This window comes from Eptatretus burgeri, unplaced genomic scaffold (genome assembly GCF_056783735.1).
Source record: "Eptatretus burgeri isolate ZD-2024b unplaced genomic scaffold, Ebu_testis_v1 Ebu_testis_scaffold_57, whole genome shotgun sequence".
NCBI classification, from domain to species: Eukaryota; Metazoa; Chordata; class Myxini; order Myxiniformes; family Myxinidae; genus Eptatretus; species Eptatretus burgeri.
In genome coordinates this window covers 104631-122823 of record NW_028222007.1, presented here as the reverse complement: position 1 = coordinate 122823, position 18193 = coordinate 104631, and the positions used below count along the sequence as shown (strand labels likewise).

At 47.3% G+C, this 18193-nt stretch overlaps 1 pseudogene across 1 annotated transcript in view; it reads right to left on the bottom strand.

The window, feature by feature from the left end:
- Window positions 1-618: 618 nt before the first annotated feature.
- Window positions 619-18193, bottom strand: part of LOC147007663 (uncharacterized) — a 35007-nt pseudogene continuing 17432 nt past the window's right edge. The window contains exons 4-5 of the transcript XR_015054021.1: window positions 6550-6612; window positions 619-1648 (exon numbers count right to left, since the gene is read on the bottom strand). The product of XR_015054021.1 is annotated as an uncharacterized LOC147007663 (transcript). The remainder of the gene's footprint in view (window positions 1649-6549; window positions 6613-18193) is intronic.

The following is an 18193-nucleotide window of genomic DNA, read 5'->3' as shown; positions in this document are numbered from 1 at the left end:
AAGAGAGAGGGATGGGGTGGGGTACACAGGGTAAACAAGATGGTACGACAGGGACTTTCAGGAAGGAAACCAGGGAATTTGAAGGAAGTAGGTTTCGGGTTTTATAACGGTAGTTGTAAAAGCAAGATTTTGGATGGGGGAAGATCAGAGATGGTGGTGAACAGCTGTTTTAAAGGCCTGGAGGGAGGAGTGGGATTGAAGAGAGTGTTGGGAGTTTGTTCCAAAGGCGGGAAAAAAGTGGAATGAAAGAGTGAAGGTGAGCAGTGATTGGTGATTTTGGCAGTTTCACCAGTTGGGGTTTTTTGGTGGACCTTGAGCTCCCTGTGGAAATATTGGGGGGACAGATCACAGACACAGGAAGGCGGGGGGGGGGGGACAGAGGAGAGGAGGTGGCATATTTTTGTTGCAGTCAGCTATTTTGCTTTCCCAAGAGGCCGTAGGACCTCGGCTGTTTGATAGGGGTTAACGATGACACTCAGAGGAGTCGTACCAAGAAGGTATTTGCCAGGATTGTGTTTCTGCCTGCTCGTTTTCTCCTCACTAGTTTGCCTAATAACGAGACATCGTTCGGAATCACTCACAGGGGGGGTATCCACAACAAAACTGTTCACACCAGTGTGAGTTTGTCTATGTTTATTCAAGGATGACAACTCACGAAAAAAAACTTACAAAACAGAGAACACTTTACGGTTTCTCCCCAGTGTGAGTTCGTTTGTGGATTTTCAAGTTTGATAACCGACTAAAATCCTTCGAACACACAGAACACGTGTACCGTTTCCCCAAGTGTGAGTTCGTTTGTGTTTATTCAAGGTTGATAAGTCACTAAAATCCTTAAAACACACAGAACATTTGTAAGGTTTCTCCCCAGTGTGAGTTCGTTTGTGGATATTCAAGGTTGATAATTGACTAAAATCCTTAAAACACACAGAACATTTGTAAGGTTTCTCCCCAGTGTGAGTTCGTTTGTGTTTATTCAAGGTTGATAAGTCACTAAAATCCTTAAAACAAACAGTACATTTGTAAGGTTTCTCCCCAGTGTGAGTTCGTTTGTGTTTATTCAAGGTTGATAAGTCACTAAAATCCTTAAAACACACAGAACATTTGTAAGGTTTCTCCCCAGTGTGAATTCGTTTGTGGATATTCAAGGTTGATAATTGATTAAAATCATTCGAACACACAGAACACTTGTACGGTTTCTCCCCAGAGTGAATTCGTTTGTGGATTTTCACGGTTGATAACCGACTAAAATCCTTAGAACACACAGAACATTTGTACGGTTTCTCCCCAGTGTGAGTTCGTTTGTGTTTATTCAAGGTTGATAAGTCACTAAAATCCTTAAAACACACAGAACATTTGTAAGGTTTCTCCCCAGTGTGAATTCGTTTGTGGATATTCAAGGTTGATAATTGACTAAAATCCTTCGAACACACAGAACACTTGTACGGTTTCTCCCCAGTGTGAATTCGTTTGTGGATATTCAAGGTTGATAACCGCCGAAAATCCTTCGAACACACAGAACAGGTGTACGGTTTCTCCCCAGTGTGAGTTCGTTTGTTATTCTCCCGTTGGTTGGAATGATGATTGAAATGATCTTCTTCGTTGAAGAACTTTGCAGAGTTGGTGAACGAAACGGTTTTCATTTGTGTCTCTGCAAAGAAAAAGGAACTGACATAACCAATTAGGTAATCTTGTGTTTACTGCAAGGAATTGTGGGATATCATCAGTGTCAGGTTAATTCAATGTGGATGATATTCGATTAAGCGGTTCCAGAGAAAACATTATTTAATATTATTATTCAATCCAATATGGCTGTCAAGCCATGTGACATCAATTATTCCTGAACGAACTTGTACACCCACGGCTTGGAGAACATTTGTGTGAAGTTTCCCCTCGATCTCTTCAGCCGTTCTGGAGAATATTTTTGGAGGTTTTAGTGAAATCCAACATGGCTGCCAAACCATGTGACCTATGATTTTGTATGTGTGAACCTTTTGTTCCTCATGGATAGGTGGTCATACAAGTAAAGTTTCACCTCGATCTGTTCAGCCACTTCAGAGAGGAATATTTTTGAAGGTTTTTCTTTTTTTTAAACAATATAGCTGCCGAATCATGTGACCGATGACGTCACCGATCCCCCCCCCCCCCGGCACACCCTCTGTGTTCCATTTTAGCCCAAGATGACCCTCAAAAACTTTCATACTGATCAGATGTTGCGTTCTACAAATGCAATTATGACGTCATAACGAAGGCACCTATGACGTCATTGAAGAATCACACTTATTCCCCATGAGGAGTACTTTCTGTGTGCCAAGTTTCAATTTTTCCTCGCGGTCTCAAAGATACAGAGGTCCAACGTTTTTCGTACAAGGTTTCCACACCACCTGACATATGACGTCATAATTATGATTAAAACATTCCACACGAGTTGGCGCACTTGTGGTGAAAATTTTGTCTCAATCCGACAAGCGGTTTCGGACCAAGACACCAAAGTTCTGTGCGGACAAACAAACGGACCCAAACACAATACCCTCTCCCTCGGCGAGGGTTAAAATATCTCGTGATGACGATTATGATGACGGAAAACTCTGAGTGAGAATCTATCAATAATTCCAGCAATCTCTGTGTGTGTGTGTGTCTGTCTGTCTGTCTGTCTGCGACCGCCGTTTCTCGACGACCGCCGGTCCGATCTGATTGAAACTTGCCAGGAATATTGCCGGGGCCCCGCAGATGTGCCTTTTCGAGGTTTGCTATCAAGCGGACAAGCGGTTCCCAAGTTGCGCCATTTTACTGCTTTTTCAGTGTTGAAAAGGTGTATATATGGCAGCTGAAGGTGTCGTTCCACCTTCTCACGCCAATTTTTTCCAAAATTATTAATAACCGGACGATCACCCGTCCGATCGGATTGAAACTTGCCAGAAATATTGCCGGGGACCCGCTGATGTGCCTTTTCAAGGTTTGATATCAATCGGACAAGCGGTTCCCAAGTTACGGCCATTTATCTGTCAACCAATGACAAGACACGGTGCTATGACATCACGAATGACGTCACAATTAATGTTTATTTATTTCTTTCTTATTTTTATTTTATTTGCACGATTGACGGTCCGATCTGATTGAAACTTGCCAGGAATATTGCTGGCGACCCGCTGATGTGCCTTTTCAAGGTTTGATATTGTTGCGAATTCGCGCCCGCCGGCGTGCGAGCGGCCACGTAACTCGAATCGCGGCACGTCGCCCACCGGACGGACAATTCCGTCGTGACCCTCTCGGACTAACGCCGGGAACTAGTCACGGGTGGGCCTTTCGGCCTCACCACGATCGTGCCAATCGCCCCCCCGCGTGGGATAGGGTTGTTCGCCAAATTCGACCTACCTAAGTACCCACACGGGGGGTAGACCAGGCGATCGCACCTCGCCGCAGGTCGACTTTGGACACGGGCCACTTTAAGCGACCCGTTCCGTACTATCGGGATAACCGAGCGGTGTTATCGTCAACCTCGACGGTTCCGATTAATTATCGGGCGTATTTAGCCCACGACCAACCCTTTACGTGAAGTAAGATGGAGATTCAATTAAAGAAAAGACGAAGCGAAACGGGAAAAACAGTTCAACATAAGGCACATTTATTCCGCGGCAAACGGAAAGCACACATATACAGTTACAACAATTATGCACCAAAAGCAAATGTAAAAGAAACACAACAATTATGCACCAAAAGCAATTGCAACAAAAGAAACACAATGCAGATCTACTACCGACTACACGAGCACACGGCAACACTTACACAGTTTTACTTTACAGACGGCGCCGACAATACATATACTCAAAAGCAAAAGAAAAAGGGGCCACCCTCTACGACAAGGGGGCAGACGGGCCTGTGGCCGAGACCGCGTGGAGCCTACCGGTCTTGTGATGAGCCGCAAAATGGCGGCGGTGCCCCGACTCCGCGGGTTTCGTTGGCACTGCTTGGAATGGGGTGGGAACGGGGCCCCCTTTTCGCACTATCTCAGCGCGGGGGGGAAACAGGGGGGGTTGTTGATGCTCTGGGGAAAGAGGATAGCTGGCTTGCTTGGGTCCCGCGACGAGCGACTCCACTGCGCCCTCGACCGCGTTCCCGGCTTCCCCTCTCTGCAACTCCCCGACAGACTCCGAACCCCGACAGACCGACTCTCCTCCAGACCCGTCTTGATTGCTGCTGCCACACTTCACCGCCCCCACACCTCTCCAACTCGCCCGAGCCCGAAACAGAAAACTCTCTGAATTCGCCCCGCGCTTGGCGCTTTATAGTGGAGCAGGGGAAGCCATATGCAAATTTCCGGATCAGGATAGGCTCGGGGGCGTAGCCACGCTCGCCCATTGGACGGAGGAAAAGTGGGCGTGAACCTCCCCTGATCCTCGAATTTACATATATCGATTCTACTCCGACGCGCCTGGAGGCGGGGCCAAATCGCCCCGCGCTTAATGATTGGAGGGATCGGAAGTGGGCGTGAACCGTTCCTGATCCGACCTTTCCTCGGAAAGGCCGCTTTTTGCACCCGCGGCTCAGCGCGCATCCCGCACGAGGCCAGGACAGCCTGACGCTCGGCGTTCACAAGTGGTGCGGGAATGGCCGCAGAAGGAGAGGCGAAGGTGGTGGAGGGTTTATTGTGGCGGTGATGGCCATGGTGACGCTTGGAATGGCGGTGATGCGATGGTTGCGAGAGCGAGTTGTGAAGGTAAAGGCCGTGGCTGTTGGCGTTGTTGTTGTTGTGAAGCGGCGTTGCAGTTGGTGGTTGTTGTGTGATGGCGGTTGAGACGTGGTTGGTTCAAAATAAAGATAGAACAGAAAAACGGCTATCTTAAAGGGTCGCAGCCCGAATGAATGACATTTATTCCCTCTAAACAACGGGTTTGGGGCTAACTTCACATGTACTTTCAGAGATATCTCACCTACTATACGGGACCTGAATGGTGGTTTGCGAATTTCCTCAACCACAACAATATTAATCGGACAAGCAGTTCCCAAGTTACGGCCATTTATCTGTCGACCAATGACAAGACACAGTGATGTGACGTCACGAATGACATCACAATTAATGTTTATTTATTTATTTATTTATTTTTATTTATTTTGCACGATTGATGGTCCGATCTGATTGAAACTTGCCAGGAATATTGCTGGGGACCCGCGGATTTACCTTTTCGAGGTTTGAAATTAATCGGACGAGCAGTTCCCAAGTTACGGCCATTTATCTGTCGACCAATATCTGCGAGAGAGGGGGACGGGAGAGGGGGGGATGAGAGTGGGGGCGAGAGAGGAAGGGAAGAGAGGAAGGGCGAGACTTGGGGGTTAGAGGGGGGCAAGAGAGGGGGGAGAGAGAGGGGGGAGAGAGAGGGGCGAGAGAGGGGGTAGAGTGGGGGGCGAGAGAGGGGGATGAGAGTGGGGGCGAGAGAGGAGGGGGAGAGAGGAAGGGCGAGACTAGGGGGATAGAGGGGGGAAAGAGAGGGGGAGAGAGAGGGGGCGAGAGAGAAGGGCGACAGAGAGGGGGCGAGAGAGAAGGGCGAGAGAGAGGGGTGAGAGAGGAGGGGGAGAGAGGAGGTGGGAGAGACGAGGGGCGAGACTAGGGGTGAGAAGAGGGGGGAGAGAGAGGGGGAATAGAGGAGGGGTGAGACGAGGGGTGAGAGAGGGGGAGAGAGGGGGAGAGAGAGAGGGGGGAAAGAGGGGGTGAGAGAGAGTGGGCGTCACAATTCAAGAGAGGGGGAGAGAGGAGTGGGCGAGAAAGGGGGGGTAAGAGTGGGGGTGAGAGAGAGTCGCGAGAGAGGAGGGGGAGAGAGGAGGGGTGAGAGGAGGGGGAGCGAGGGGGGGCGAGAGAGAGGGGGCGTCATAATTCTTCTTCATTTGATATGATGTTTCAATTGACGCTGGTGAGCTGAATATGTTTCCCAGGTGTTTCCCAAGTTATGGCCATTTATGATACGGTTGGTCCGATCTAATTGAAATAATGCCCCAATCCAGTCATCGTTTACGCACCTACGGGCCCGCCCTTACGGGCCCGTACTAGTAATTCTAAATTTTAAAGACTTTAATTTAATGCTCTTCAAGCGCAGGTTCAAACCAAAGCTCCAAACACAGGTGAGGTCAGGTATCTGGGATGTATAAAGAAACTGTATTTCTCATGTGCATGGACATGTACTCACATATGACCCAAAAGACCGAAAAGACACAGTGACCCAAAAAGATGCTGAAGCTCCCGAAGACCCAAAAGCCAAAGACCCAAAAGACCCCAGATCTTAACATTATTTGGACCCCTTACACCCTTCAGACAGATGAGCGAGCTTAGACCCTTGACCACTTCGACCACTTGGACCTTCTTATATCACAAATGAAATTTCAAGTAAATATAATAAATATCACCAACGCCACAAACGCAGAAAATAAATGTTTCGATGATGATTGGTGTGAATCATGACAACACAGTAAATCTGTGACGTCAGTCTCTGTAACGACGTGTGGAGAGGTGAGCGTAGCGAGCCGGTCCACGCAAGTTTATGATAAAAATCAGGTTCAAACCTTTGTTTTGAGAGGACGATTCATCCACGATCTCAGACTTGATCTTCACTTTCACAACATGATCTGAAAAAAAAATCATTAAAAAATAAAATTTACTTCAACATGACTGAATCAAGATATTGTCACAATCACACACGTTACCGTGCCCAATTCAATCAGATAACTTTACTCAAATTAACCAGGTTAACTTAAACTTATCCTTTACCAAGACAAATAAATAAGGCCAAAAACGATCGATGGTGAAAGATCTACAGGGTGTTCCAAAAAGACAACTTTGGTTGTTAATATTGGTGCGGATCCGGGGTTCGAAGCTCGCGACGAGGGGAAGCACTCGGATCCCTCCTGAATGCCCGTTCTTGATGCCGCCGGGCACAGATAACTCCACGTGCAGACAGGTTGCGAAGCAACTACGAACGCTGATTGGTACTGTCAATCCTGGCAGTTTCCGGTGGATTGATTGCACCAATCGAGTTCCGTGTCCTCGAGGCGTACTTGTTTCAACTTAACGTAGCAGGTCCAGCCAAGCGGGGCTGCCAAGTACACACCAGCTAATAAGAGCAAATTCGTCATACAGAACTTCCAGGAGAACGTGTGTGTGGACAACGCTGACCCAAGAGGAATCAGACAGAACGAGCTGGGTACATTTATCAAAAAAGCAGGTTTATTAATAATTATGGCGAAGAAAGGGCATGTGGCACGATAATAAAAGGTTTTAATACAAGAGCAATATTATCTCGCATGGATTTGTAGAGTGAGGCAAAATAAATGCAAGTGCAGTATTTGCAAAAGAGGACAGAGAATGGAGCTCACCCGATACAGATAACTTACACATTCTTAACTTACACTTACACGACAGGTGCAATCATATTACAATAACACGACAGGTGCCATAATATTACAATAACACGACAGGTGCCACAATATTACAATAACACGACAGGTGCCATAATATTACAATAACACGACAGGTGCCATAATATTACAATAACACGACAGGTGCCATCATATTACAATAACATGACAGGTGTCATCATATTACAATAACACGACAGGTGCCATCATATTACAATAACACGACAGGTGCCATCATATTACAATAACACGACAGGTGCCATCATATTACAATAACACGACAGGTGCCATCATATTACAATAACACGACAGGTGCCATCATATTACAATAACACGACAGGTGCCATCATATTACAATAACACGACAGGTGCCATCATATTACAATAACACGACAGGCGCCAACAGATACACACCTGAGGAAATTCGAACAGGAACAAAGATGGAGACAGCTCCAGGTGATTGCGACCTCGAGCATACTTGGAGCGACCAACGGACCATCGTGAACACAGTCACTTCAGTGGGGGAAAGAGGGAGGAAAACTAGGGGTGTCTCCGGTTCGTGAGTGAGGAGGTGCAAATGACGTGCAAGTGCGGTGCAGAGAAGGGAAAAATGAGAAGAGGTGCGTATCTGGTGGAGCGCAGAACGGGGCTTCTAAAAGTCTGAACCAGAGTCCCGAACAAAGGAGACCTGGGAATGGAGAGACCACACGGGCTGGTGTCTGGAGAACAAGCACAAGTGAGCGAAGTCCAACACCAGGCAGAAGGACAGATCCAGCAGAGATTTCCTGGTCACGTCGTCCAAACACACTGACTTACGAACTTTCTCCTCGATCTCCGTTTCACCTCGTTCCCTCTGGATGCACGATCAATCAACACAAAACACCAACTGCCCATTTCAGGGTTCTGATGGTCACGCCTCACTCACGCCAATTAATCTAACACCACACGCATTCACCCTTCGCAACTATCAAAACAGTTTGCATTGCACATTTCACCAACCCCCCTCCCCCCACTTATTTGGACCCATGTAAACCCACCAGCTCTTCTTCGCTCTTCTCCCTTTCCCTCTTTCTTCTCTTTCCCAGAATGACTGTGGTACCATTTCGTATCTGTGACAAGTGACTTACGAGGAGGGGGTTACGTGCGAAGCATAAGGATTTCTCGATCGTGACACTGCTTGTATATACGTGCTCTTTACAAATCATATTAAACAATTTTTTCCAAACTGTCCGGGTGTCTGGCTCGACTGGTTAAGCATAGTAGAGAGTAAAAGGGAGTTCGTCCCCGTCGTTCCATCAAGGGAAGACATGAGCTAGGGTGTCCAACGACGGCAACGCTCGGCCGTATCTTCATCGTGCTTCAATCGCGTTAAATTTCCAGATTTTTCTTTACGATGTTTCAAACAATTATTTTATTTCAATTGAAATCCTGTATCGAGGGAGGCGCAAAGTGTCCCTCTCTTTATATGGGACGGTTTCTCTGTACGCAGCTTAAACACAAGGTTCCTCCTGTGAACACAAGGGTAGTACAGCACGAACATGAGATGTTTTGAATGAACACTGTTTGATGAGGTAACGTGTTCCATGAACTCTCTCGTTCTCACCTTTGGCACCGAAGGTGGACGAACGTTATGTTTTCACACCTCTCTGTTTGTTTGTCTGTGATCAGGAACATCAAATGGTTGTGGATGGATGAGGATGAAACTTTGTTGAAAATCAAGATACTAGACTTTATCAAGTGGTTCTTCACCATTGACGGGGTGAGCAACGATATGTAGCACGATATCTCAAAACGTTGTGGACGAGTTATGACAAAACGAGGTGGATGAGTTGAGTCGATGACAAGAACAAGCGATTAGATTTTGGTTCAGGTCTGAATCCAGATCCGGCGTATCAGTGGGATACAAAATGTAAACTGTTCAGCCTGGCAGAGGCATGCCCTCCACTGAGTGCTGCTCGAGTTATCATTAAACTTCCTCCTGTAGGATAGGGGAAGGCTGATTGATGTTGTAGATGTTTCCACAATGAGCACCACCATTTTTTAATGGTACCACAGTGTTTCTTAGACCCCAAAGAGTACGAAACCATCATTTTGGTTTGTTTTTTGTTTTTTTTCCTCCTGCACTCACAATTTCCAAAATGTCCAAGCTGGATCAGTGTCCGAGCTGTATCAGTGTCTGAGCTGTTTCAGTGTCCGAGCTGTATCAGTGTCTGAGCTGTATGAGTGTCTGAGCTGTATGAGTGTTTGAGCTGTATCAGTGTCCAAGCTGTATGAGTGTCTGAGCTGTATCAGTGTCCGAGCTGTATGAGTGTCTGAGCTGTATGAGTGTCTGAGCTGTATCAGTGTCCAAGCTGTATGAGTGTCTGAGCTGTATCAGTGTCCAAGCTGTATCAGTGTCTGAGCTGTATCAGTGTCTGAGCTGTATCAGTGTCCGAGCTGTATCAGTGTCTGAACTGTATCAATGTTCGAGGTGTATCAATGTCTGAGCTGGATCAATGTCTGAGTTGTATCAATGTCTGAGCTGTATCAATGTTTGTGCTGTATCAATGTCTGAGCTGGATCAGTGTCTGAGTTGTATCAATGTCTGAGTTGTATCAATGTCTTAGCTGGATCAGTGTCTGAGTTGAATCAATGTCTGAGCTGTATCAATGTTCGAGCTGTATCAATGTCTGAGCTGGATCAGTGTCTGAGTTGTATCAATGTCTGAGCTGGATCAGTGTCTGAGTTGTATCAATGTCTGACCTGTATCAATGTCTAAGCTGTATCAATGTCCGAACTTTTTCTCGGATCCGGCTGGGACCTTCGGAATGACATTTTGAATCAGTAAAGGGAATAAAAAGTACGTGGCATTGACATGACCTTTTACACCTTGACCTATTTTTTCAGGTCATGACCCAATTATAGTTTAACATTTTTCACAACTTTTTCCAACATTTTTTTCTTAAATCACAGTTTCTCCCTGAATGTTGAGGGTCAAGGTCGAATGGCAGTCGAAACAAACATTTACCATGGAGATCAGGGATCATGAGGCCAGGGTAAGTCATGGGCGATCACTAAGGATAAGATGGGGGAGGCCAGGGTAGGCTTTCCTTGGTGATCGCGGATATCGAGTTGTTATTATTATAATTATCATGATAAACAATAAACTACCGTGTGAACATTAAGAAAGAGTTTGTGGTTCAAACCTTCGTATCGAGCGAACGAATCATCAACCACGTCGGACTCGACCTTCACTTTCACAACAGGATCTGAAACACAAACAATCCATGAAGTAAATTAGAAACTTTCAGGAACCACAAGATGTCGGTTCGGAGTGAACGTCACGTACCGGGTCCGGACTCCTTATCCTCGGGTGAACCGACCATGGACCCGCGGTTTGAGGGACGGACTCCGGGATCGACCGTGTTTCCTCCATCGAAGCCGCTCGTGGATCTCAGGGTGTTCGTTTTGTGATCTTCACCGGAGAGATCTCGGATCATCGCGCATCGTCCTGACTGGAGGAGACTGGAAGGAACACGAGTTCTCTCTCTGAATTGTGTTACGAGAAAAACTAAAACACGATTAAAATTCAAAATAATAATTTCTTCCAGGACACCACAAAACCCAATCGTGTTTATACACCGCACATCGTTTAATATTCACAAGATAGAAATCAAATCCAATCGTGTTTATACACCGCACAGCGTTTAACATTCACAAGATAGAAATCAAATCCAATCGTGTTTATACACCACACAGCGTTTAATATTCACAAGATAGAAATCAAACCCAATCGTGTTAAAACACCGTGGAGACGATGCCCGGCCACCGTTCGGCTCACGTTCGGCACGGCCCGTGACGTCATCGACCTCTCACCCTCGGCACGGCCCGTGACGTCATCGACCTCTCACCCTCGGCACGGCCCGTGACGTCATCGACGTCTCACGCTCGGCACGGCCCGTGACGTCATCGACCTCTCACCCTCGGCACGGCCCGTGACGTCATCGACCTCTCACGCTCGGCACGGCCCGTGACGTCATCGACCTCTCACGCTCGGCACGGCCCGTGACGTCATCGACCTCTCACGCTCGGCACGGCCCGTGATGTCATCGACCTCTCACCCTCGGCACGGCCCGTGACGTCATCGACCTCTCACGCTCGGCACGGCCCGTGATGTCATCGACCTCTCACGCTCGGCACGGCCCGTGATGTCATCGACCTCTCACGCTGAACAAATTGAGAGACGAAGACAATTTCTTGTGCTGATGAATGAAAAATTAAAATATATTAATTTTATGTGTTCGATCAAACAGCAGATTGTTGTTGTTTATCATCGTCTCCCCACCATCACCACGGCCACCATCTCCCTGGCCACCGTCTCCGCGGCCAGTAAAACATTCTCCATGAGTAGTCGCTCCTCTGGTGAAAATTTTGTCTCAATCCGACAAGCACTTGCGGAGAAAAACACGAAAGTTCTGTGTGGACAAACAGACGGACAGACAAATAGACAAACAAACAAAAAAACGGCCCCAAATGTAATACTGTTATACATTCGACGGTGGAGGGATTCGCACACCACTCCTGACTACAGATGGTGAAGAATCAGCGCGCTTCACGGCACCGCAGTCTCAGGGGTTATAACGCCGGCAAGTTCGGCACCGCTCTCGGGTTACGCGCCACAGACCACGATACCAAAGTACACCTGGGCCGTACCAGTTGGGGATAGAGACCCCGGCTTCAAACTGGGTTTGTCAGAGACCGAGCGAAGTCTGCCACAGTCCGTAGCCCGTTTGATTTTCTATACAAATCGAGCGATTGTTCCTCAGCGCGGCACGAATAAATTCAAGGCAGCAACTTTCATATGAATCAGCCAGATTTATTGGGGAAACATCGGGGAAACACGACACAAGCAACGCATTCACGAACGTTATCATTCATGGATAACCGCTCTTAACTGGGGAGCTTCGGATACGGGTTTGAAAGGGAGCCCGAGCAAAATAAACCTAAGGCCTGGAGAACGTGCAGACAAGACACGGAGTTCTTGGTGATGCCTCATGGATGAGAGGAAAAGTGTCGAATGAGGGAATGCGGCTCGTAACAAGCCGATGGTCTCGGATTTGAGCGCCCAAGCTTGAGCATGCAGCATGGCAAGATGGCGCTCGTACTCCTTTCGGCACCGCTCACGCACCAGCCTTGTGGCAAGATGGCGGCGACATACACCTTTTGTCGGCACCACTCACGCACCAGCATCGGTGCGTCTCGCCCCCATAAGGTCGACGGCACAAGAGCGAAATATCTATGGTGTGTTCCAGCTGGTTTCTCACAAGGTCCAGGATGCGAATCCAGGCCTGGCCTGTACACCAGACTTGGCCAAATCTGGGTGTTGGACTCTGCAGGCGGATCGACAGGATGAAAGATGTGTCGAGCCGTGCAGGGAGAAAATACAGTCAGAGGCTCCGTGGTTGGACTCAGGATGAACCTGTGGATGACCTGCAGGCTGGATCCATGACCGAGAGGGAACAGCTCGTGGAGTCACTCCTCATAAAGCAGATCTCCGACCGACCCAAGCAGTTCCTCTCCTTGCCTTTCGGGGCCGGCCTTTTCGGACCGCCTCCGTGGACACTCTCCGCCAACGGGGTGCTGACGCATCTCGTTGACTGACTCTGTCAGGGTGCTGGGCGGGGGCTGGCCAGAAGGGGGGAAGGGAAAAGAAGCGCCTCTCGGTACACCACCACCGTATGAACACTCGACAGCCTGCTACACCTCCCGACACACATGTAACGTCCGATTATCGAACAACCTGGCAAAACATGCATTTAAGGGGGAATCTGGGCTAACCCGTTACTTAATGACCCACTAAGGGCCAATTTCCGCAACACGACCCCCAGCTTTCTCCCGAGGCTCTCCCGAGCCTCCATCTGGGGAAGCCCACGGTGATGGGCCTGTCTTACGTACAGCACAAATCTCCCATTTACTCCAACCCACAATTTGGGAAGCACTCAACTCCAAAGAACCAAAGTGTCACAGTAATATTGGCATGTCCCTATCCTAGTGTGTTGGGTCACCAATCTAACAAACAAATTCACACTCTATGCACACTACTTAACATTGTAATTATGGATTTGAACGGGAGGGCATTCAATTTTACTTTTAACACCAATATTTGCATAGGATCAGGACATTCAAAAATTCAAAGTTCCCGAACATGTTCGCTCCTTCATGCCCCATCCCGGCATTATTGTCTATTCACCCCTGAGGGTTTCCTCACTTCGTGGCCCTATTGACCTCTCACCAGGCGAGTTCAGTCGGCCCAGTGGCCTAATATCACAGAGAGTTCTTTGGCCCAGTGATCCCACAAAATTGCATGAATCTTTGGCCGCAACGGCCCACAAACTGGCATGATCTTCGGCTGCAACGACCTACAAAAGCACATGAATCTTCGGCCATAACGGCCCACAAAAGCACTTTGGCCTCAATGGCCCACAAAAATGCTTCGGCCCATATGGCCCACAAAATGACTTCGGTCCGTATGGCCCACAAAATGACTTCTCGGCCGCAATGGCCTACTCACGAGCAGCAGCAGGCAACAAGCCCTGCATTGGACAGCAGGTGGCACAGCAATGGTGGCTCGGTGATCTCGATGGTAAGCAAATGCAGTTTGGAGGCGTTCTTGAGGACGCAAGTGGGTGTGATGACCTCAGACCAGGTGAGATGGGGAGTACCCTTAACCTTCCTTGCCTGACTTGTTTTGGCATGGTCTTAATACGTTCTTTTTTTTCTATCAGACAGGATGGTGTGTTTCTTAATCAAATGTTATCTTTGTGGGTGTGTGCTCATGACTCACTGGTGGCCTCTCTGGCACTTGGAGAGGGTGACCTCGCCTGGCCCTTGTTAACAAATTTTCCCATCAACACTACTCGTACCATGTGTCACACATGAATGGTGCGGAGGAGAGTTCATCGAACCTAACCATTTACTTTTATCTCTAAGCAATGAAACACACCCTGCTATGGCAAGAATGATCCTAATGACCAATTTTTCCCAACCTGGCACACTGTTCCATTCTTTTAAACCTGGGAAAGGCCCTTATTTGTCTTTTTTCATTTGGTGGTGTCTGGCATACTCGCTGGCTGGGGAGTGTCACTACTACTAGGCCTCTTTGCCTGCTTCCAATCGGGGGTGGGGGACACCCAGCGACCTCGGGGTTCACCAGAGCATGCTTCTGGGGCTCCGAACTGAGGGGTGGCTCTCTAGCCCTCATACTGTGCTCTCCTAGCACCCATACTGTGCTCTCCTGGCACAAAAACCTACTGTGCTGTCCAAGCACTAAACCCTACTGTGCTCTCCTGGCACCTCTGACAGCCTTCACCTGCCAGGAGTACCAAAGCACTAGTGCCCTCTCTCCCGACTCACCAACTTCCAATACCATGTCACACTCCCAGCCAGTCCCACCCTACCTTGGCCTGCACCGACCTCAAGCAGTCCGCCTGCACGATGGAGCAGCAGCCAGAATCCATGTCATATCCTCTAAGTCCCCCTAACCTCCACTAACTTGGTTAGGAGACTCCTACCGACAGGGTACTTTGTTCACACTCACTCTCCTCATTCGCACAATCATGCCATTCACCCCAAACACTTTAGTCATTCATTCCGCAGTGCCACACACCCAGTCCACAACACCATCCAACACCTTTCACTTGTCTGTTAAATTAAAAACACACCAGTCCTTTGGATCCCACTTGGTCATCAAATTTAACTGGGACACTTTTTCATCAAACCTCAATCAATTTGTCACTACGTCCGTCGTCCGCTGGCCTCCTCCATACTGCCATAATCGTTTATTTCCAACAATTTAAACAAAACATCAAAATCTCTTCACCAGCCCCATGGAACCTCTGCATGGTTCTAACCAGGTATTTCAGTCTTTCCTCAAACAAGCCACTCTTTGTCATCCACTTGTTTCAGGTGTGTTTAACGCTCTGCCAGTGATGTCAGCCCATTCTCCCTTGATCTCATCACATGCCTTCAGTATTTTGTTCTGGAAATCAATCCATTGTTCTAACAGGAATAAGTTTATGTTCTGATTTCTTGCCTTTGTATACATCTGGACAACCACACAATACACAATCCTTGTCATAACTGAATGTAGTTTCTTTTGATCTAAGTGTGTGCTGAAGATGATGATCCTGTTCACCAGAAAGTTTACGTTTGTTGTGATACAGGATTGATCTCGGGTTGGTATAGTCACTTCTGCACTTCACATGGACAGACTGGCCAGCTGCGACTGTTATATCTTTGCCTCTGGCTTCGCTGACTTTCAGGATACCATCACATCCCTTTTGTGTTAATGTAACAGTTCGCTCTCCACCTGACACAGTTTTTTGGCAAATTACACAGTCATCCATCTTGATGTTTCACTTCAGACTTTCTGCAAAAAAAATCATCAATAAATCATGACTAAACCGATCTCACACAGTGTAAAACTTGCAGAGCTACACATTTTTTAAGAATCATGGTCATGGATATTTGTATGTAGATCATATTAAAACATAAATAGGAGTACATTGGCCTATTTTGTGCTTTACATGACAACAATACAAGTACATCGGTATTGAGGTAAAAATCGATCCGCGTTTTTGGCCGGGACAGGGTTTGCACTCCACTGAACTCTTGTTGTTTGTATAAACTGGACTCATAGAGACATTTAATATGGCTATACGATTCATCCATAACATTTATAACTCATTTTGAAAGCATTTGGATGTATTTCCGTGATTTTGTATTTTCACCCGATACAATTTCTGGAATTTAAGGGGGTACGGCTAAACTGTCTCCCTAAAAATATGTTCCACCATTTTTATTTTGGTAGATTTTCAATATGAATCTCCCAGATGTATAAGGACTTGGAAAAAATAATGTCCGAAAACTATTGTAATTTGTTTCGGGTATATCCACAGGGTGCCTGGACTATCAGCAGTTCAGGCTGCTGTGGTGCTGGTGCTCGAGAAGGTGATGCAGAAGCGACGCTGGAAAGCAAGCCAGGTCTCTGATAAATAAGGGAGTCGATGAAGACACGCGTTTGAAGCACGGAGATGTGAGGGCGAGACCGCGGGAGCTTCATGAAGCGAAGCCACACGAGGAAGAATCAATGCTTTTGATATCTATGCCGTGCGGTGACTCTGGATATTGGTTTGTTGGCACTTGTGGGCCAAAGATATTTTTCTGCACAAAATACACAACATATTCAAAAACTCACAAGCAGCATGACCTTCGGTACATGCAAATGCAGTGCAATATTACATACTCAGTAATTTTAGACCAATGTGTCGTTGGACTGATAAAACATCCTCGAGGAATCCCAACCTCACCTCGGAGCTGTTGAGTCTGGGTTTGAATCCTGACCAACCTATAAATGTAATCCTGGTGTTTCATATGCAGGGTGAGGCATAAATGTTTCCGCTGCCTTTTTGATGGGATGGTTAAGCCGGATGTACCGTCTGCTAGCATGAGCGCATCAGCTGGTGAACGTTGAAGATCCCATTGTGTCCAGCGTAAATAATGGGCGAGTAATTGCTGCACTGAACAAATTCCAAATCACTGCCACCTTCATTCGAACGTCAGGCATGGCCAACCGGTTCGTGACAGACTTAATTTTGTTTTTTCCACGAGGGAATTAATTTCTCCCCGGACATACGTCATCGGACGCAGAGTTTTGGCGAAGCAGCTCGAGACAAGTCACGACACCAGCTTTAACGTCCACCCATGGGATCTTGAACGTCCGTTTGTAAGGGAACGCAAGTACCCTGGAATGTGGGTCTCATATCCCATGGAAGACGTGAAACACTCATGATGAACTACAAAGCTGACGATATAATTATATAAATCGTTTAATGATTCGATCCGAGACGAGTCAGGAGGTGCGATCTCATCTTGTGAGCCGCGCAAAGCCATTTACTAACTCCATGGATTGCATATGATACATCGTGATGAGGAATTGTATGTAATATATAAATGACGCCCGACGTGTGAATTCCACGTTCGTTCGACGTGCACACTCAAGGTGAAGCACACTGAGAGATTATTAGCCAGTGTGACATTTTCCAACGGGTGACCTCACGCAGGTTGTAATGAACGATCACCGGTTATCGGAGGCCGGTGAACTTGACAATGGCTGACTCCTGCATGCAATGATCCGTCTCGACGATTCCGTTCCCCTGAATGTCTGGATGAACGAACATTACCCCCTTGTGGTCCTTAAAAGAAGAACATACGAGTTTACAAATCTTGCGAGTGCGCCGACAAGGACCGGAATTCAAAGTATTTCGTCACGTGACATGGACGTAGCCAATAGCGAGACACGAAATCGAGGCGTCTCCTTCATGGCGAGAAAACAGTGTATTCACGAAATAACGAAACTTTAAAAAGCTTAACCTTTCAATAGTAACGTGAACTTTTCGAAACTTTTAAGCAAATGTCAGAATACATATATTTAAATGTTAATTAAAGTCGTTCTCAACAGGTACCCTCAATGTGAGGATGCCTCGAGATGGTCAGTATTTAAGGCAATCCGGATACTGTAAATTTTGTATCATAAGCAACTGGTTACGTGAGTGGAAGTGGCTGCGATCCACTTCATCACCATATCTTTGGAATAGGTTGTCCCCTGTTCTCCATGCGGATCAACAACCCCACAGACCCTGGGACAACTGGGGAAAAGGGTTTTGAAACCCGGGGGAACTGGGACCGGGTTTGGTACCCGGGAAGAGGGGGAAAAAGGGGTTTGGTACCCGGGAAGAGGGGAAAAAGGGGTTTG